The sequence below is a fragment of the Sus scrofa genome, chromosome 5 (genome assembly GCF_054392235.1).
Source record: "Sus scrofa isolate SSC_HxYL_T2T_F1_AM1 chromosome 5, Sscrofa_HxYL_maternal_Yorkshire_Landrace_v2.0, whole genome shotgun sequence".
In the NCBI taxonomy this organism is placed as follows: Eukaryota; Metazoa; Chordata; class Mammalia; order Artiodactyla; family Suidae; genus Sus; species Sus scrofa.
In genome coordinates, this window is record NC_139387.1 from 30819906 (window position 1) to 30842664 (window position 22759).

The window sequence follows — 22759 nt, forward strand, 5'->3', positions numbered from 1 at the left end:
CGATTCCAGACAAAATCTCCAAACACTACAAGAAAATATGTATCTCAACTTTTCATTGCTCTTTGAAGCCTGTCTTTTATCTGACCACAGTTATCAGTTTTATCTCCAAATCAGTTAACAGCAGTTCAGGATGTTTTTATTAAATGATGGCATGGCTATTGAGAAGAACCATTTCTTTGTTCTCAACTCCTTATCTTCTGGGCCAAAAGCAACCACTGCTCTTGCTCTTCCTACACTACCACTCACAACAGCTAAGGCCAGTTATTCCAGGTTTTCTTTGACCTTCCTTCTCATTTTCAGAGAGATCTTACCTACTTAAAGATGATTTGTTGAAACCAAATGAGCAGTCACGGAAATGTAAGAAGCCACAGAACGTCCTCTTTCATTTACAAAATCTGCATTCAAAGATAGATGCTTTTAGAGAGAGGCTGTTACTTAAGTATAGCAAATATATACCTGTTTGTTTTCCAAGTAATAAAAATTTCTCACTGGCCTATCATAATTGCAATGGATCTTCAAAAAGCTGGGCAAAGTGAGAAATGGGCATCGGCAAGAACCATTCGTATTAACATGTACCTCTTTTGATAGTTTATTAAAAATACAAAGATTGAGGGTGGGGAGAATTGGAGCTGGGGGGAGGCAGTTGCATTTTAACTCTTTCCTATGACTTCATTAAAAGAATTTTCACTTCAACAGATGTTTCTATAATCAGAGCTGAGATCTAATTTATTTTTGGAAAACAGAGAAAATGAAACTGTTATGAATAGTCTTGTTTCAGGCAATCAAAAGAGAATGGCACAAGAAATCTAGAATTTGATTTGTTTTTCATAGGAACGGTTCAAAGAACATCTGTGTTTATGCCATGAATCCTTCTGTATAGGGCTCTCCCTTAGAAGTTTTACTTAGAGCTGAGTCCATTGATCTGCAATTTGGTAAACTTGAGGTTTTTGAAGGGCAGCCAAAGTTCCACTTAGTTTCTCAACAGCTCTCTCTCTCAAACCTGAGAACATCTATCTTGTTCCTAGAGAACTTAAGATACATTTTAATACTCAGGACAACACTGTGACTTGCAGACAAATGCCAGGCCGCTTTATTGAGACACTTGAGTTCTTTTAAAGAAATACTTCATTTAAGGAGTTCCCGTCACGGCTCAGTGATTAACGAACACGACTATCACCCATGAGGGCATGGGTTCTATCCCTGGCCTCGCTCAGTGGATTAAGGAGCTGGCATTGCCATGAGCTGTGATGTAGGTCGCAGATGCAGCTCCAATTCCATGTTGTGTGGCTGTGGTGTAGGCTGGCAGCTGCAGCTCGAGCTGGACCCCCAGCCTGGGAACTTCCACATGTTGCAGGTGCAGCCCTAAAAAGACAAAAAAGAAAAATATTTCATTTAGTTTCTTAATGAGCATGTCTGTCTGTAGTGGAAGAAATATGTCTAAAAACACAAGTGCTATGTCCCATGAGAATATCTAAGTTTTAAATCTAGCCAGGGTTTGGGTCCTAGACATGCATATGTGATTCACTCAAGACTTAAGAGAATAACTATTTTTTTTAAAAAAATCCACCCAGCTGTTAATCAACTGGAAAAATTAATCAACTGGAACATTTTTCCGACATAATCTTGGTTATTTCAGAGTAGTTTCCAGGTGGTAGTGCTTCTCATACATTTCCAATTAAACAATGAAATTTTTGATAAAGGGAACCTTAAATATCACATAACATGAAAGAATTAGGGATAAAGTAATTAGTACAGGGCCTGGCACAAACAGCTCAATAAACAACAGCTGGTGGTTCAGGAGGGCAGTTCTGGTAGCAATTACAGTAGTCATCCACCCTCTCCTCCCCAAAGCCGTTCATTTTACAGATGAGGCCCCCAGATTAAATCATTTGCCCAAGGTCACAAAGCTGCCTAGTGGCAGAGTTGAAATTGGAATGCAGGCCCCCTTATAAGTTTAATACCATTTCCCCAATAGCTTGGGGGGAATAATCTTTTCAATTATAATGAGCTATTTTGTCATATAAAAGGGCCTCATAGAGAAGGGCTAACCTTCATTTCTATCTTCGGGTGACAAGCCTTCTCAGTTTCTATCCCAAGTAACTTGTAATTTCGGAACATGATGGGCTTTTGCTCAGTGCTCACCTCCTTTTAACCTCTTTTCACACCATCATGACACAGTCCTTTAGTCTGAGGGACACCACAGTAAGCCAACTCCTCTCTCTCTCTGTTTACTCCTTCTGTGTTTACTTTTTCCCTCCTTCCTGGTGTACTCAAAGCATGGGCATTTTCAGAGCTGAACCCTTGAATCTCTATTCTTTCTTCTTCAGAGATCACACATATCCCCAAGTATCCTCCCTATGAAGTTAATTCTAAGAGGTCTTCAGCCCTCATGTCCTTCTTGAAACCTAGCAGCAAATTTCATTTCCTATTGGTTGTTACCACCTAAATGTTCCAATATGATCTCAAAATTACTAGGTCGAATCAACATCATCATCTTCCCCTCCAAAGGCACTCAAATCTTCACTTTGAACGTTTATTAACAATTCCGTAATTGTCCCAGTCTCCAAACCATGAAGACATGGTTGAGCCTCCTCACCCTTCCCAAATGATTCATTACAAGTTCAATTATACCTTGTCTATTTTTCCTTTCTTTCCTCTCTCACTAATATCACTTTAGTTCAGTTCCTCACCAGCAAGGCCAAAACTACACCAAGAGCCTGTAAACAGTTGGCTCTGGCTTTCTTCCTCACCATCTTACAAACTCCCTGAGGGTAATTTACCTTCCCGAGTCACATTCTACCATAATGTTCCTCAAATCAAATCTATCCAACTATTTCACTGCACCTACGAGACAGGATCTAAATGCTCTGACTTTGTAATCAAACTCTCCACCATCTTTCCCTGTTCTCCATGTACATTTCAATTTCTCAGCAAAATGCAAAGTTACATTATCAAGTGTGTGTGTTCAATGCTTCTCATTAGTGAGGCAATGAGAAAAGGAGTCCCATGCTCAGAATTAATGTGATGGTATTTCTTTCTTATGAAAACAAATATTAAATTTAAACAACCTAATACTTTTTTAGAATTGATGTCACTATAACATTTTCCAAATGAAGAAATTCACTTTCTAGAAAGGTTTTTTATAGTTATCTTCCACAGATAATTCAGACTAAAATTCAGTCTCAATAATTGTACTAAGTCTGTTTCATTTTTCCCTAACAAAAAGTTAAGGAAGTCTGTCAAACACCTACTGGTTAGGGAACACAGAATTTAACAATTTGCCAACTGAGCTGTTTTTTGTTGTTTCTTTTTTTAAATCGGTGGTTACTTAAGCTTACTGGAGTCAGTCTCTCCCTTTCTTCCGTATTATTAACAAACACTAAATGAATTCTAACACTGTGTTGAGGGGACTAGTATCACGAATACTCTTTGGGGAGGGCTATTAGTTAAATCCCTCTGCAAAGAAACACATCCACAATAACAACTGTTTGATTTTCTCATCTTTTGTTTTTCTTTTAAGTATCTCTTGTTCTAAAAAAAAAAAGAAAAACAAAAAACCTCTCTCTAATGCAAATTAAATCTCCACATAATCACCACTTCTTAACTATTCGATTGACGTGCACTGAAAATTTATCTATGTTCTTTTGGCGGTTTGGTAGACCAGTGTGCACTTCAATCAATGCTGGTGTTAATGGAAAATGGTAAAACACTAGGGGAAGAAATGTGGCAAAATTACATGTGATTTTAGCCTATAATCCAACAATTTCACTTCTAAAAGTCTATTCCAAAGTAATACTGGTTAAAAAGACAAAAGCCCCTTTTTGTAAGACTAGTAATAGCAAAGGAATGGAAATAACTTGTAAGTGAACTAAAACAGACCCTACTTTCTCTTGCTCAACATCTACTTCCTTCCTTTAAAAAAGAAAAAGAAAAAAGAAAAAAAAAAAAAAAAAACTCTTCTCTTTTTCCTTTTTCCCTTTATTTTCTACCTTCCCCTCACTCCCACCCCTGGACCTTTACAAACTACAAGGATTCCAAAGTCCTTAAGAACTGCCCTGAAAATTGTTTGCTAGGAGGAGATTTATACCCATGACCCCAATATGAAGCATGAAGAACCAAAACAATCTTCAACTGTCCCAACCACAAGTTCCCCAACCACAGAGGTAAAGAAACGACATGGTCAGACCACCAGGACACCGTCACACTGTAAAACTTCCGTCCCAATACAGGTCGGGGCATGACTTGGTTTTCAGGTACTTCTCAATGCACATCAGCTGAATAAAGCCTGTAATCTCTACTTGAACCATTTTAACTATTATTTTTCTTTGACAAACCCCAATGTCCATCTATAGGTAATGATTAAATAAACCACATTACACCCACCAAATGAACACTAATGCAAGTGTAAAAAAAAGGCTTAGGAATCTCTATATACTACAATGGAATGATTTAGAGAAATACTAAGTTAAAAAAAAAATGGAATTCCTCATGGTTGCGGCGGTGGCTGGTTGGGCGCGGCACAGTGGTGACTGAGCTCCTAGCCTGGTAGGTGGGCGACAAGCTCCAGCATAGCCTCCGCGCGCCCCTCAGGGCTCCTCTGCGCTGACGCTGCATGGGTGCTGAGCCTGCCCAGGCCGGGACGTTGATGAAATATTTCCTGCACCAGGGCGTGTTCCTGAGACCAAGTGTTCGCTGCCTTGTGGCAACAGTACCCGAATCCCTATAGCAAACACGTCTTGATGAAAGACAGAGTGCATCGGGAAGTCACCCCTGTCCAAAAGCTCCTGTCCCGGCGACTCCTGACCAAGAGGAACAGGAAGCCCTGCTGGGCTGAGCGACTGTTTCCTGCCAAGGTTGCTCACTCAGTGTACATCCTGGAGGAGTCTATCGTGGACTCACAGAACCAGACCATGACCACCTCCACCTGGAACATCAACCATGCTCGGTGGATGGTGGTGGAGGAACAATGAGTTTACCGTGTGAACTCTGATAACAGCTGGACCGACATCCGCCGGGAAGCCTGGGTCTCTTCCAGCATATTTGACGTCTCCAGAGCTGTGCCGGAATTTGGTCTTGCCCGGTTCAAAAGCAACGTGACCAAGACTATAAAGGGTTTTGAATACATCTTGGCCAAGCTGCAAGGTGAGGCCTCTCCCAAAACCCATGTTGAAACAGCCAAGGGAGCCAAGGAGAAGGCCAAGGAGAGGGCACTGGTAGCTACAGAGAAGGCCAAGGCCAAGGACCTTGCCAGCAAGGCAGCGACCAAGAAGCAGCAGCAGCAGCAGTTTGTGTAGCCAGCCCAGGCCCTAGGGCAGCAGCAGAGCAGACCACCCGCTCCAGTCCCTGTGCCCTCTCCCCCTTGTACTTATTAAAAGTCAACTTCCAGCCCTACTGTTTGGGTGGTGGACTGGGGGTCGAATCAGAGATGCAGTTGCCGGCCTACACCACAGCCACAGCAACCCGGGATCTGAGCCACAGGACCTACACCACAGCTGGTGGCAATGCCAGATCCTTAACCCACTGAGTGAGGCCAGGGATCAAACCCACATCCTCATGGATACTAGCTGGGTTCATTACTGCTTAGCCCCAATGGGAACTCCCCAAAATCTTAATTGAATATGACAATGCTTCTAGACCAAACTACCAATTTATCAAAAATACTGGGAACAAATAAATGAGTTTAAAAACATAGCAAGGATTCAATAAACAAAATCCAAGACTATGGGAAATTTAATGGACAAATGACCTGATTTCTCCCACTGAAATATTATAAGGAAGAATAAAAGAGAGGGAAGGAGCAGGTTTAAAAATATTTAACAGGGATATCAGCCATGAATGTATGGACTTCTTTTGGATCCCAATTCAAGCAAACTCTCTCCCTCTCTCTCTCTCTCTCTCTATATATATATACACACACACACACATATATATATATATCCTTATCCAAGATATCTATACATATTCTTTTAAGATCCTGATCTGAGAAGTTCTCATTGTGAGAAATTTTAACACTGACTGCTGGCTATTTGGTAATATTTAGGAATTAATGTTAAATTTTTATGTGTGATGATATCATCAGGATTAATTTTTGACATATAACACTGTATTAGTTAAGACGTACAACAGAATGATTTATGTTTCTATTGTGAAATGATCACAAGTTTTGTTAATATCCATCATCTCACATAGTTATAAATTCCTTTTTCTTGTAATAAGAATATTTGAGATTCACTCTCTTATGAATGTACAATACAGTCACCATGCTGTACATTATATGCCCAGAACTTATCTTATAACTAGAAGTTTATATCTTTTGACCTCCTTTGTACATTTCCCCCACCCCCTCCGACAACTGCCTATCTGCTCTCTTTCTACAAGTTTGTTTTTTAATTCCAAATATAAATGAAATCATACAGAGTTCGTCTTTCTCTGACTTCACATAGTGTAATGCCCTAGAGGTCCATCCACGTTGTCTCAAATGGCAAGGTTTCATCCTTTTTTATGGCTGAAGAATATTCCATTGTATAAATATACCACATTTTCCTTATCCAATTTATCCATGATGGACCCTTAGGTTGTTTCCATGTCTTGGCTATTGTAAATAATGATGTAATGAGCATGAGGGTACAGATATCTCTAAAATAATGATTTCAGCTTCTTTGGACATATATCCAGAAATGGAATTGCTGGTTCTAGTTTTAGTTTTTTAAAGGAAACTCCATATTGTTTTCCCCAGTGGCTGTACCAATTTACATCCTCATCAAAGTGCACAAAGCTTCCTTTCTTCCACATCCTTACCAACTTGTTATTTCTTCCTTTTTTAATGACAGTCATTCTGACAATATGCGGTATATGTCACTGAGATTTTGATTTGTATTTCCCTAATTAGTGATACTGAGTACATTTCCACGTACCTGCTGGCCATCTGTGTGTCATCTTTGGAAAAATGTCCACTCAGTTCTTCACCATTATTTAATTGGATTTTTTTTCCTTTTGAATGGCAGGAGTTCTTTGTATACATACACATAGATATATACATATATACATATAATTTATATATTTATACATATATACATATATGTGTGTATATATTACATATATTCATGTGCACATATATTTGTATATGGTAAAAGTATTCTATATAGTCTATGTCTTCTATATAGTATACAATGCCTTACATACTATAATACAATGATGAAAGAAATTGAGGAAGACAGATAAATGGAAAGATATTCTATGCTCATGAAATGGAAGAATTAATTTTATTAAGGTCCATATATCCAAAGCAATATACAGATTTGATATAATTTCTATCAAAATTCCAATGACATTTTTCCATAGAAATAGAACACAAAATCCTAAGATTTGTATGGAACCACAAAAGATCTGAATAGCCAAAGCAATCTTGAGAAAAAAGAACAAAGCTGGAGTCATAAAACATCCTGATTTCAGACCATATCAAAGTTACAATAATCAAAGCAGTATGGTATTGCTATAGTGACAGACACACAGATCAATGGAATAGAAAGGAAAGCCAAGAAATAAGCCCATATATAGTCAATTTATGACAGAGCAGCTAAGAAAATACAATAGGGAAAGGATAGTCTCTTCAATAAATGGTACTGGAAAAACTGAAGAGCCATATACAAAAGAATGAAACAGGACCACTATCTTACACCATACTCAAAACAACTCAAAATGAATTAAAGACATAAACATAAGACCTGAAACCCTAAGACTCTTATGAAAAAAACATAGTGGGTAATTTCTCAAACTGCAGTCTTGGTAATGATTTTTTGGATTTAACACCAAAGGCAAAGACAAAAGCAAAAATAAAGCAGTGGGATGACACCAAATTAAAAAGTTCTGTCTAGCTTTTTGAAAAAATAAAAAGATAATCTATGGAACAGGAGAACATATTTGCAAATTATCTATCTAATAAGGGGTTATATCCAAAATACTTTAAAAAAATTTAATGTCATTATCTTTTAGAGACATGTTAAAATGCTTTCAGAAGAAATGTTGTTTATCTTGGACTTTCTAATCTAGGCGTAGAGGAATAAACAGAGGTATACAGCAATAAAACTGGTCATAAACTGGTTTGTGAAAGCAGGGTGATTTGGCCAATATCATATGTCTAGTAAGCAAAAGAACTCTTATCTTAGTTGTCTAATGCCAAAGTCTATGATCTATTTAATACACTGAGATGTCTCTAAACACACCACACAGACACCTGCACACAACTATGTGTAAGTTGATGACTACCTGTATTATCTACCTTCACCGAGTTTTCTGTACCTTAAAGAGGCATTTAGTAAGAGTTCCATAACGTTATATGTATTATAATAAACAGTGAGACCTGCTGGAAGAGTGGTAAATTAGACAACAGCACAAGCAACAGAGGTTTTAAACTAAGTAAAAGGTCTTTTTAAATGAATATTTGTATTAACATATTCTATTCATAACTGACAGCACCTGTATTGTAGATATGAGCCTGGGGTGTATAATAAAAACAAGTTTACAATATAAGCTCATATCTAAAAATCAAGGAAGATTCTAAGACCATGTCTATATTGTATGGCTCTCCAAGCTCTTTACAAGCATCATAACCATCTTGTCTGTGTTGAGCCAGTGATTTATGAAAGCCAGAAGAAAACACTGCGGTCCCAAGGACCCTGGGGCAAGACTTAATAGTACCCTTGAGCATAAAATAATTGTTATCCTTTTATTTAATGCCAAACAAAGGAAACTGTATGTTACAGTCCACTGTTACCATCATTATAATCATAAGTAAAAGTACTTTTAAAGTCAGGTAACTCATTAGCATTGCACTGGGTGAGTACTTTATAGACAATCTCTTTGAGGAAAGAAATCTCCTAGTGATATAATGAGTGTAAAGATGTACATTCTTCTGAAATGGTGCCAAAACATGAAAGAAATGCTAGTTTTGAAACTTGTCCAGCTTGTACATCAAGTCACCCAGCTTCCTGAGATAGATAACTCTGCTTTTATGTTCTTCCATTTCTGCCTTTGCTCTACTAGAGTGATGTAGTTGTTTATGACTTCTCTGTAGGATTTACTCAAAAGGGACCACCTAGAACTATAAACCCCAACTGCAAAGTGGGTTTTATCAGATAGAAGATGACCTTGGCTGTTGGCCCATTATTACAACTCTACTTGCCAACATTTTGTATCCACAATTTTTAAAACTATGTTTACTCTTACCTTTATATTTAGGCTGCTGTTATCATTTCTTGATTTACCTCTATCTTGAAACTAGTAAGTGGTTTGCAGCCTAGAAACATTATTCACTTGGCTATGACCCACCATACTTAAGGTATCACATGGTGTCTCTGATTATATATTGTATTACTGCTGTTACAATTAATTCAGTATTAATCACTGTTATCATTGCTTTATTGTTAATCATTGCTTCGGTACTGATAACCAACTCATGCAGATGCTCTATAGTATTTGAAGAGAATAGAGAGAACCTAAGTAAGCAAATTCTCAGTGTACAATTTTTGAGCTCCACTCTGAAAAAACTTTATATTATAGAATCATTCCAAATTCTGGGTGTTCCCTGGTGGTCTAGTGGTTAGGATTTGGTGCTTTCAGCACTGTGGCCCAGGTTCAATTCCTGGTCTGGGAACTTAAATCCCACATCAAGCTGCTACATGCCATAGTCAAAAAAAAAAAAAAAAAATCAAAATTCTGAAACATGGGTCCTGAACCTTAATGGTATTGAAAGAAACTATAGCTGTGACTAGAACAAAGTTGGAAAAATAACAAGAAACTTCTGCTGCATGACATTCTCTTTATAATGAATCACTTGGAACAGGCACCCCACAACAAGAATTTCACAAGAGACTTTCAAGGACCTCTTTTCTTCCTTTTTGATGAACTGCATACTGACAAAACTGAGCTCAAGTAAGAATATACAAATCTATCACAATGCTAAGAAACTGGCCACAAGCCCACACCCATCATTTTCAAAAATTCATAGAGGATTAGGAATACGGTCAGAATGTAACTATATTGTATAAATACATGTAAATATACATAAACATATATTTTTTATGTAACTGGAAACCTACCAAGGCATATCATCGTTAAACATTTGTCACCAAGAAAAACAGTACAGATCATGTAGTAAAACAATTCTTTAAGAAAGAAAACATTTCCAACAAATTTAATATAAGTTCTGGATATAGAAGACAAGGAGACTTTCCTTCCTTCATCCTCCACTAAACATGTATTATGGAACAACAACGTGTCAGGAAACAGGCAGAAAACAGTCCCTATCATCAAGAATTACATAACCTAGTGACTAAAGCAAACAAAGGGTTTGCTTTAATTTCATCACAACAAGGTAGATGCATTAATGGATGTAAATCAAAGTTTTATGAGTGCCTGAAAAAGAGCCCCAATAGCTCCAGCTAGATGGAAGACTCTCTTGACATGACTTAAGTGATATATACTCATCAATATACCAAAAAATACTTCCAAGATCATATAACCACAACAATTCAGAAAAAACTTCCAAGAAAAAAAAAAAAAAATGAAGCATCCCAGGCATTAATCTTGGATCTAGAGTGGTTTAAATTATTTTCGACAGCCTCCATGATGGACAAGACAACATGCTTTGTAACATGGCAGGCAACTCTGTCAAAAGCTCTTTCAAAGCAAGCGCTGATTTCTCCCTCTTTTTACCACATAAAATACTAATTTCACATTCGAAGCTTGAAGAACATGCAAAGTGTGCTCATGTATAAAGATGGAATTAAAATGCTAGTGACCTTGGTAAATTGACAATAATCAACAGAAAATAAATGAAGGCTAGAGCAAGTCATTGTCTTTAGACACGAATAATCTGGGTTAAAATTTGAATTCGGTCACCGAATAAGTTTAGGGACCTTCAGCAGGGCTACCCTTTAACCTCATTGACAGTCAACTATTTAGCCATAAAATGAGGATATTGATACTAATTTCTTGGGGCCTTAGGCCATTATGAGGAATAAATGAATTCATACATATATAAAGGTTCAGGTACACAAATAAAGGTTCCAGAGTTCTCATCATGGCTCAGCAGTTAACGAACCCAACTAGTATTCATGAAGACACAGGTTCAATCCCTGGCCTTGCTCAGTGGTTTAAGGATCTGGTGCTGCAATGAGATGTGGTGTAGGTAGCAGACATGTCTTGGATCCTACCTTGCTGTGGCTGTGGTGTAGGTTGGCAGCTACAGCTCAGATTCGACCCTTAGACTGGGAACCTCCATATGCCACAGGTGCAGCCCTAAAAAGACAATAAATAATAAATAAATAAGTAAATAACAAATGTTCCTACAAAGGTCATGACCCAGTGTACCTAATGAACATTAGTCTCATGTCCTCACTACATACATGGAAACAAAAGGTTTCCTAAATGGAAAAGACCTTGAAAGTTCTCCTTATCAATTTTCCTTTAAGATATTCTGAACTGATAGTATGTGAAAAGGTCACTCCACAACTTTTCTTATCAAATGTTTTAATCTCCTTTAGGAGCAGAAAAAGACAGCAGCCTTGGTATCAAGCATAAACTTTATCCGTTCATTTATTTGACAATTATTAAATATCTACCACAGGCCATGGACCTTGCCCTAAAACAGTATCTTCTAAACCTATGTCCAAGTTTTTGATCTCAATAACCTGGTGGATGATAAGTATCCCCAACCTCCAGTGTTATAAATCCACCACTTTCTGAGATAATTTTTAGTCTTTAGACAGATTTAAATATTATTTGGTGACAAAGGAAAAAAAAAACAGAAGACTTTTGAGAGAGCAGAGTACATTCAAGCTGAGACATCCAGATAGGGAGGCCTGGCATACAGTTGGAGTTGGACATTCAGACTGAAAAAAATCTTGCTAGGAATCTCAGATTTGGAAATCATCAGCACATTGGCACCAGTTAAGTAATGAGAGTAAAGAGAATCAGTGAGGAACTATGAATATGTAGATACTCCAAGGACAGAGACTAGGGAACACCATCATTTCAAGGAGATACTGAGGAAGAGGAGCCAGCAAAGAGGTTCTAAAGAACAATTAAGGAAGACGAGAACCACGAATATTGTTTAATAAGCCTATGGGGGAGGGAAGTTGAGTTGGAAAAGATGGTCGTCTAAATCAAATGTCAGAAAAATCAACTAAAATGAAACCTAAATAAAATCCAATAAAAATCCAATAAAATCCAATAAAATTTAATTTTACCCATAAAGAACTTCAAAGAAAACAACTTCAGAAAACATCCATTTACCATTTGAATGCCTCTGAAATAATACTCTCCCGGAAGCTGTCCAGTTGCATGTTTATGAACACCCCAATGTTAGAAGTTTACAGCCTTTTTTAAATTTATTTATTTTGTCTTTCTGGGGCTGCACTCATGGCACATGTAAGTTCCTAGGCTAGGGGTCAAATCCAAGCTGTAGCTGCTGGTCTATGCCACAGCCACAGCAACGTCAGATCCAAGCCCCATCTGTGACCTACACCACAACTCACAGCAATGCCAGATCCATAACCCACTGAGCGAGGCCAGGGGTTGAACCTGTGTCCTCATGGATACTAGTCGGGTTCCTTACCGGCGAGCCATAATGGAAACTCCAGAAGCTTACTGCTTTCTAAAACTCTTAAATCTTTGGACAGCTGTAAATATTACCAAGTTTTCTCCTTTTGAATCAACATCTTTCTCTTTATAGGTGTGGAGAAAAGAGAACCCTCCTATATACTATTGGTAGGAATGTAAATTGGTGCAACCACTATGGAAAATAGTATGGTGATTCCTCAAAAAACTAAAACTAGAACTACCATATGATCCAGCATTCCCACTCCTGGGTATATATCTAGACAAAACGATAATTCAAAAAGATACAAGCACTCCTATGCTCATTGCAGCACTATTCATATTAGCCAAGACAGGGAAACAACCTAAACTTCCACTGATAGATGAATTGATAAAGAAGATGGGGTACATACATACAATAGGACACCACTCAATCATAAAAAAAGAAATAACATTTGCAGCAACACAGATCCAACTAGACATTATCATACTAAATGAAGTCAGAAAGAGAAAGACAAATTCCATGTGATATCGCTTATATGTGGAATCCAAAATATGGCACAAATAAACCTATCTGCAAAACAGAAACAGACTCATAGACATGGAGAACAGACTTGTGGTTGCCAAGGGAGAATGAGGAAGGAGCGGGATGGAGTGGCAGTTTGGGGTTAGTAGATGCAAACATCACATTTAGAATGGATAGATAATAAGGTCCTACCGTATAGCACAGGGAATTATATCCAGTCTCCCAGGGGTAGACCATGATGGCAAATAATATTTAAAAAAAGTGTGTGTGTGTGTATGCGTGTATGTGTGTGTGTGTGTGTGTATGCGCCGTACAGCAGAAATTGGCACGACATTGTAAATCAACTATACTTTAATAAAAAATAAAAATCTTTCTCCTTGTATGTCTGTCCACTGATATAACTCTATATTATAAATATTTGAAGATACAGCTTGACCCTAAATGTGCAAAGATATTTGTGGGTGTAAATTTATATGCACATGTACATTTTCATTTATTGGCTACCTCTTCTACTAGACTATAAACTCTAAGAAGTAAAAACACTCTCCTTTACCTACTAAGTATCCGCAGCACATAGCATAGTGCCTGACACATAGTAGGTGCTAGATAAACAATGATTAAATGAATATTGACAAACAGGGTATTAAGCTCTAGAATAAACTATTGAATGAAATTTTAGCATTTTTTTCTCTGTAGAATATTTTTCTTTAATTGGATCAATGTTCACATAACTTTGTACATCAGTGTAAGAAAGCAAGACAGATTGAGTGCCTTCTGAAACTCCCTTCCAGAACTTTGATTCTATGAAAAGCTGACAAAGATTATTTGTAGTGGAAACATCCCACTGAAAAATCAGAAAAACTAGGTTCCAGACTTGATCTACCACTATTTCTGTGCCCTTCAACTTATCTGGCTACAGCTCTGGGCATTGAGACTTCATTTATAAAGTGAGGCTTTTGGATTCTATATCCTCCATGTTTTTTTCCTGATTTATGGCAGGGGGAGGGGTGGAATCAGGTGTAAATGTTATAATAAAATGTATAAAGAAAAATATTTGAAATGCCTACTTATTGCTCTGATTATACCCTCACTTCTTTAAACTCCACATTTTTTTTTTCATTTCTAAAGTTACTATGTATCTACAATAAGCTCCTTTTATACCACATTTTCACTTTGTCATATCCCCAGTCATTTGAAATAAAACTGCCCTGTCAGGAGTTCCTGTCGTGGCGCAGTGGTTAACGAATCCGACTAGGAACCATGAGGTTGCGGGTTCGATCCCTGCCCTTGCTCAGTGGGTTAAAGATCCGGCGTTGCCGTGAGCTGTGGTGTAGGTTGCAGACGCGGCTCGGATCCCAAGTTGCTGTGGCTCTGGCATAGGCTGGCAGCTACAGCTCTGATTGGACCCCTAGCCTGGGAAACTCCATATGCCGTGGGAGCGGCCCAAGAAATAGCAAAAAGACAAAAAAAAAAAAAAAAAAAAAAAAAAAACTGCCCTGTCAGCTTCAACAAAGTGGCTCTTCAAATGAAGGTATATTATTGTTTGTTATGATTTTACATTTTATCTGTCACAAGAGGACTTTCTCTTATAACAAAACTTTCTGGCTAGGGCTATTTATAGTTTTAGAGTATAATCCATATGATACTTAAATTATTGATGATTAAGACAAATTATTCCCACCTACTAATCTATTCTAGAACCAATAATTATAATTCAGACAAAGAAAGTAAAGTGTACAAAGAGCACATTATATATTACAAATAGATATTATGAATAGATATAACATAGACACACATATATATGCTAAGCATTCCATATCTTTCATCAAAAAAAAAAAGATTCAGTATGTTCCCATCCTTTTCCAATGTGTTTAAAAACAGATTCAAAAGAAAATGCAATGTAACTATAATACAGTATTCCTCCTTTGATTTTGCCATCATTTAAAAACATCCATAACCTCAAGAACAGGAACCTACTATTCATATTACCATAGAATACCTACTACCTGCATTATCATATTATTAGGAAAAAAGTCCATTTACAGATATATTTTCTGTTTTACTCAAAAAGGCATTGTCTGAATTCTTCCAATATAATTAATGTTTTCATGAAGCTTTGTCATTAATCAGAAAATTAGAAGATTGCATTGTTCAATACTCAACAAGCATTTAGCATCTAATTAGTCTTATATTGATGTTCTACAGAGGCAAGTGAGTTCTGCACCAGCACTGCTGCGTAGGCTACTCCCACCCTACCCTTAAGAAACCCATGTCTTACACAGCAAAGAGCCCCAGAGATATTTTCATAAGATAAATGTAATAGACTACTTCAGCCTGAATTTAAATTCCAGAAAAAGACCCACTTTAGCTCACACATGCTTAGGAGTTGGGATTTTACTTTTTCAATTCAAAGGAACAAGTATTTGAGTATATGAATAATTTTTCAAATTTTCTTGAATGCTAGGTCTTTATCTCATTACTTAATAAAGTTTCTTATTAAATGAAATTGGAGGACCACGGCACGCTACATGCTACATATGGGAAATCTGAGAGATATGCAAAGAATGATATGGATGTTACAGCATAATTTAAATGATATAACTCTAAACTTAGAGAGAACTTAGGATGTCTAGATAGAAATAACTGATACCAAGACAATTCTTTATCCAGCATTCTATTAAGCAGAATAAGTCTACTTTTCCAACGAGTATGATTGAGATGCAGTACTGTATGGTTTAAAACTCAGCTCTGAGGCAGGATGTACAATTGAAGACTTGTCTGCTTTTTACAAGCTGTCCAGCCATGGTCAAGCCACTTATTAATAAAATAGGGATAAGAGTAATACCTTTTTCTGGAATTACCGAGTATATTATATAACTCATGTAGAGTGTTTGGCACAGTGCCTGGCACATTGTGAATGTTCAGGTTTTAACTTTTTTAAGTATCAGTAAATCTCCATAGAGAGTAAAGACCATAGCAGCTAAGTCTCTACCCCCTCACAGTGTGCTTGTCCAGCACAGCTCTGCAGGAGCACAGCCTTAATACACAATGATATCCAGGAGTAGCAGTAGGGAAAATCGAAATAAGGAACTCCAGGCATGCTCCCCACTTTCCTCTTTTGCTCTCCCTTCCTGCTATCATCAGCTTCTCTAGACAGCAGGTCATTACAGCAAAGGTGGACTTCATGGTTTATGAGGCCAAGTTGCAGCAAGCTGAGCAAAAACCCAGAGAGAAAGGTGACTCTTCTTTTTGACATTAAAAAGAGCTAAGATTCTTTTATATAGGCTACTGTTCCCCAGGGGTCTCTCTCTCCTTGGTGTTTGTTCAACACTCTTCCTGGAGATCTCTCCTAGTTAGAAGATTTAAACAGCAACATGTACACTGATGACTCCCAAATCTTTCTCTCTAAACCCTAATTCTGTCCTGAACTCCAGACCCATACTTGCCACAACTTGTACAGATTTCCTCTTGTGTATTCCAAGAGCACCTCAAACTCAAAATGTTTAAAATTAAACCAACTATCTTCATCTAGACAGACTAGCTTTGGGGATCTCCCTGTAAAAAAACATCATCAGTCACCCAAGCCAGGACCTTCAGTCTCCTTGACTGATTGGTTCAATTTCCTCCTGGCTTCCTATTTTGGACTCCATAGAATCTACTTTCTACAGTGCCACCAAAGCATCTAATTATCACAGGAGGATGGGTCTCAGCAGGGACCCCAGAACTAAAAGCCTGGCAGCATATAATGGGTCATTCATTCTGTTACAGTTCTTCTTAGAGTGGCTATGGAAGTGGACATATACTCCGTAAAGACAGAGATTTTTCTTTGATGTAACAGAAAGATATACTGTTAATAACTACATGGGTTCTGAGAGTCTTTACCCTACTTGCAAGCCTGCTGAATTTTATGGATAGTAGCAAAAGGCACAAGACTCTTGGGTCAGAAAGAGAGGACTTATTTCATAGCCAGAAGTATGAACATCACTTTTGAGTCACCTCCCTTTGTCCCCAAGTCCCACACGTGTGATGCAAAGCAGCCCATGTGGATGTTGCACACACACAGGTTTGTGGCACGTTGAGCTTAGGAAACCCAAATCTTTTATAATGGGCTACAAGCAAACATGCCCTTTACCTTGGAGGAAGATTTGTATGTGTGCTGAACAGTAAACAGATCTTTCCTGTGATTCAGAGAGAGATCTGATCTTCTAAGACTGTTCGCCTTTTAAACTTTCTTAAAAAGATATTATGGAACAAAGGGGTACTTAGTGTCTTGAGAGACCCACGGAGAAATTTATCGCAACAGATGGGCTTTGTGTGCAAATCAGCCTCTTGGCACTTGCTAGTTGTATGATTTTTAGCTGTCTCTATCAGTTTGCTCACCTCAAATTGAGGATAGCATTTATCCTCAACTTACAGCCATTTTAAACATGAAATGAAATCACATTTATAAAGTATTTTATAAAAAATACAGAAGAATGCAAATGTGGTTATTATTTATGCTTATGGAACACACTTTGTTGTTTATTATGAAGATAAAAGGGAAATAATCTGGAATTTTAGAATAATAAAATAAATGATTTATTAATAAAATGCTTATTAAATGCCTAAATATGTTCTAGTGTAGGCTTAGGTAGTACAAAGTGAAGAATAAAACATCTGGAGTTCCCGTCGTGGTGCAGTGGTTAACGAATCCGACTAGGAACCATGAGGTTTCGGGTTCGGTCCCTGCCCTTGCTCAGTGGGTTAACGATCCGGCCTTGCCGTGAGCTGTGGTGTAGGTTGCAGACGCGGCTCGGATCCCGCGTTGCTGTGGCTCTGGCGTAGGCCGGTGGCTACAGCTCTGATTAGACCCCTAGCCTGGGAACCTCCATATGCCACGGGAGCGGCCCAAGAAATAGCTAAAAAGACAAAAAATAAAAATAAAAAAAAATAAAACATCTTTCTTGACCTCAAGAATTTCATAGTCTAGGAAGGAAGCAGACAAGGCAGTGTCTAAGATACAGAATAGAGAAGTTCCCATCGTGGCTCAGTGATTAACGAATCTGACTAGGATCCATGAGGTTGCAGGTTCGATCCCTGGCCTTGCTCAGTGGGTTAAGGATCCGGCGTTGCCATGAGCTGTGGTATAGGTTGCAGACGCAGCTCGGATCCCGCATTGCTGTGGCGCTGGTGTAGGCCGGTGGCTACAGCTCTGATTCGACCCCTAGCCTGGGAACCTCCATGTGTTGCAGAAGTGGCCCTAGAAAAGGCAAAAAGACAAAAAAAAAAAGAAGATACAGAATAGAAGCACAGAAGGATGACCTATGGTCATCATTGACTTACAGAGCTTGGAGGGATCTAAGTAATCATTAAATCCAATCATCTCATTTACCACTGAGAAAACTGATGACAGAAGTGTTTGGTAACTTTTTAAGGGCTGACTATCTGGAGGCAAGGTCAGAACTAGGACCCATTCTTTCTGACTTGGTTAAATTTAAAAAAAAAAAAAAAAAAGTCTTGACAGAAACTTCTTATTCCTGGATAGAGTTTTTACAAGATCAAGGGGAAAAAAAAAAAAAAAGAAAAGGTTAGGCACCATATATCTTTCTTTCCTCTATAACTTTACTTTAGTTCGTTGCTATTTTATGTCTTTATTCTTCAAGAATTACAATGCATTTATTCTTTGTCTAACATTTTTTCTTCTCTCAATGGTCAATAATTTCCTCTATTCATTGTATAAAAATTATAACTAAAACAAACTTCCCTTCTGACCACTTTTCCTCCCTTTCATTTCATTTGGCCCCCTATCTAACAACTTTTTCCCATCACATCCTACAAAATGCTAAACTTGCCACCTTTTCAATCCCTGATTGTCAGTTATTTAGTCTTTTTGCTTTCATTTTGCTTCAGTCTGGTATACCATCTCCCCAGTGAACTTGAAGCAGATTTCACAAAATACAAAGTGAAATATTAGTCTCAAATCCTGAAGTCCATTTTGAAAACTAGATGTAATCAGATGATAGGAAAAGATACCAGGTAAGGAAGACCTTAACTTACATAGGCTTCTACAAGTGTAACAAACTTTTGCTGCAAGGTAAAATTCACCAATATACAATAAGCTTGATTTTAATTCTACTTATTGATTTTGAAAATCTTTCCATAATACACAGTGCCTAAATTTTTCATTAACCTCATATTTGAGATTGAGTTGGGAAGAAGCATAGATTTTTTTCAATAAATTTCACAGTGTACCTAGCTCAATAGCCTTAGATCTTAATTATAAAAGTATGAATGGTTTTGGACAATACAGAGAAAAATCAGATCCATTCAAATTAGAGCCTGTCCTTTGACTCATTAAAGAGTTACAAAAATATGTTTTATACCTCAAAGAGTGAAGACATTATATTTAAGGGTTTTGAGCAACTTTTTAAGTATATAAGGATGCTAATATGTACAGTTTAATTAAATCTTTTAAAATAAAGTCAACACAAAATTCAACTTTCAGTTTTTAATGATCTAATGAGTTGATTTTTTTGGCTTCATAATACACATGAGTTTCCTTCATATTCAAATATAGTCAGAGAATTTTAATTTTGTGAAATCATCTTTGGTAGCAAGCATTTAAAAGCTTTGCTTAACCCAGAAGGACTAAAATAAAATCAATATTTGAATGCATACTACCTGTACTAAATAGCATTTAAAATTAGAACACCAATAATTTTCAATATCATTGAAGCCAAGAACAATGATATCACAGTCAATAGTGTTCCTGAAGGTGAAATAAGCAAATCTGGTTCATGATAAATTATGAAAATGGTAATTATGTAGATAAGAATAAACGGCTTTAAATTCCCTAATGAATGATGAGTCAGTCACTGACAAGAGCAATCAAAATATATTCCATATGTGATTAACAACACTTAAATTTGACACTGACAAATATTTAATTTATACAACAATGGCATCATAAGCATATGCAGTCTCTAAACCTCCAGCTTACAATAAATTGTGAAAAGAAAGGGAATATCAGTCAGCATATTCATTTTGATTTTGTCCTTGATGTTTTGCCTAGAATTTATTTATTTTTTAATGCTAACATACCTTTCAGATTAGAGATGGAAAGGGCAGGTCAAAATAAATGCTCTCTCACACATACAACACAGACGCAATTAAAATAAATGACAGTTCTTTGTAGAATACTTCCTCACACATTGAAGAAACATACAAAAAGACATTCTATCAATATGAATTGCTGGTCAACTTCCCATTAAATTTATTAAGTGGGTTATACGTCCGACACTATGCTAAGTACCAGGAATCAATAGAAACATGATAAACATGGTTCTGCCTCACAGAGCTTACAGTCTAACAGACTGAGTAAAATCAATGCATATCATTACTCAGCTATAAGCAAAGCTATTCTATAGAAACTTCCAACACTTAAAAGAAACTGAGTAAGATTTAATAGCATTACTATTACAAACTATATTAATCATACAACTTGGAAGAAAACAAATTATTTCACCCTCTCAGATTTATATGCCTAAATCTAATCTCTGTTTAAAATTAATATCCTAGCATAACAAAACATAAAAATTTCCAGAGCTTTGATAAAACTGGCAATAAAAGTTTTATTTGAGCTGAGTTTGTGACATGATATCCAAGGTCATGTCTGGGTAGAATAGAGTCACACACCTGAGCTATGACACCTCTGGCATTAGTAAAACTGGTTTGGGGGAAAAGTACAAATCAAATATGAAGAAGTCAAACTCCCTAAATAAGTTATGATGTCTTCAACCCTAAAGAGATCACTTTTGGAAAGGTATTTAGGATTAGCAGAGCAAAAGCAAAAGAGAGAGAGTCACTTTAAAGTTGAAAGTGCAATAAACATACAAGGAAAACCACCTTTTTTCAACCCCATCCTCCCACATATTCATAACTACTTAAGTAGAAAACAAACTTAATGTTGTGCCCACAACTTTGACATTTAAGCCCTAAAACAAAGCCATTACTGTTGAAGTTCCAAAAATGATTTGGGGAGTTAAACTTGACTTGTATACTAGAATACATCCATGTGTAATATAATGTCTTAGTTATGAAATAAAATTATTTCTTCAAACTGTAGGAAGTAAACAAAACTTGCTTTAATTGTGAAGAAAAGACAACTGACTTATGCTTTGGCAGTGGGGCGAGGGGACCATGTTCTCTAAGACTAGAAAACTGAGCATTAATGCTTATGAATTCTGTGCTCAGATTAAGAAGGCTTTGAGAAAAGTATTTACAATTGATGGCCAGGTTTAGGCTGCTTACTGCAAGGAGAAACCTGTCTAAGAAGTAGGAGTGAGAGGCTCCCAACATGTATGCATGCATAGAGAGAAATTCAGTGGTGAAAAAGCTCTCTAAAGCTTTGCAACTCAAGTCCCTGCAGCATTAGCTTTACCCAGGAGCTTATCAAAATGCATAAACTCCAGGGCCCACTGTAGAACCTGCATTTTAGCAAAATTTCCCAGATGGTTAGTGTGCATAGAGAAATTTAAGAGCCTTTGGCCTAGAGAAATAGGCTTTATATCTGGCATAAATTTAAACTTCTGCATCTTCAGTGCATCTCTTAAACCCTTCAAGGTACCACCAACTTCAAGGTGAGTTTAGCATCAACTGATCAATGAGCCAATAAGAGAAAGAAAACTAAAAACTGGGGTGAGACTGAACCACTCATCATTATCATTCAGCTCCTCCAGCTGAGCCCTTGACTATCAACCACCCTGGCTCCAGAAGCAACTGGGGTTGGAGGATTGTGACAAGAAATGACAGAAGGGCGGGTAAACACTGTCTCCCTCACTGGCTGTCTTCACACATCCCCCTGTTAAAAGTGACACACTCATGGTCCTTAGCCTGCATATGGCTCACAGACATGTCTGCTGGCCCGCAGAGTATTTCAAACTGGAATTCAATGCGGTCATTTATAAATCTGAGATTTTCACATTAAAAAATCTGCACATCGCTGGAGAGGGTGTGGAGAAAAGGGAACCCTCCTGCACTGTTGGTGGGAATGTAAACTGGTACAGCCACTACAGAGAACAGTTTGGAGATACCTTAGAAATCTATACATAGAACTTCCATATGACCCCGCAATCCCACTCTTGGGCATATATCCGGACAAAACTCTACTTAAAAGAGACACATGCACCCGCATGTTCACTGCAGCACTATTCACAATAGCCAGGACATGGAAACAACCCAAATGTCCATCAACAGATGATTGGATTTGGAAGATGTGGTATATATACACAATGGAATACTACTCAGCCATAAAAAAGAATGACATAATGCCATTTGCAGCAACATGGATGGAACTAGAGACTCTCATACTGAGTGAAATGAGCCAGAAAGACAAATACCATATGATACCACTTATAACTGGAATCTAATATCCAGCACAAATGAATATCTCCACAGAAAAGAAAATCATGGACTTGGAAAATAGACTTGTGGCTACCTGATAGGAGAGGGAGGGGGTGGGAAGGATCGGGAGCTTGGGCTTATGAGACACAACTTGGAATAGATTTACATGGAGATCCTGCTGAGTAGCATTGAGAACTATGTCTAGATACTCTTATTGCAACAGAACAAAGGAGGGGGGGGAAATGTATACATGTA

The 22759-nt window shown here is 37.5% G+C and overlaps 1 protein-coding gene and 1 pseudogene across 6 annotated transcripts in view; one reads left to right on the top strand and one right to left on the bottom strand.

Moving 5' to 3' along the window:
- The window catches only part of TAFA2 (TAFA chemokine like family member 2), a 506162-nt gene that overhangs the window by 467813 nt on the left and 15590 nt on the right, over positions 1–22759 (bottom strand). The gene's annotated exons all lie outside the window — the stretch shown is intronic.
- On the top strand, positions 4613–5307 carry LOC146403300 (PRELI domain-containing protein 1, mitochondrial pseudogene; annotated as a pseudogene).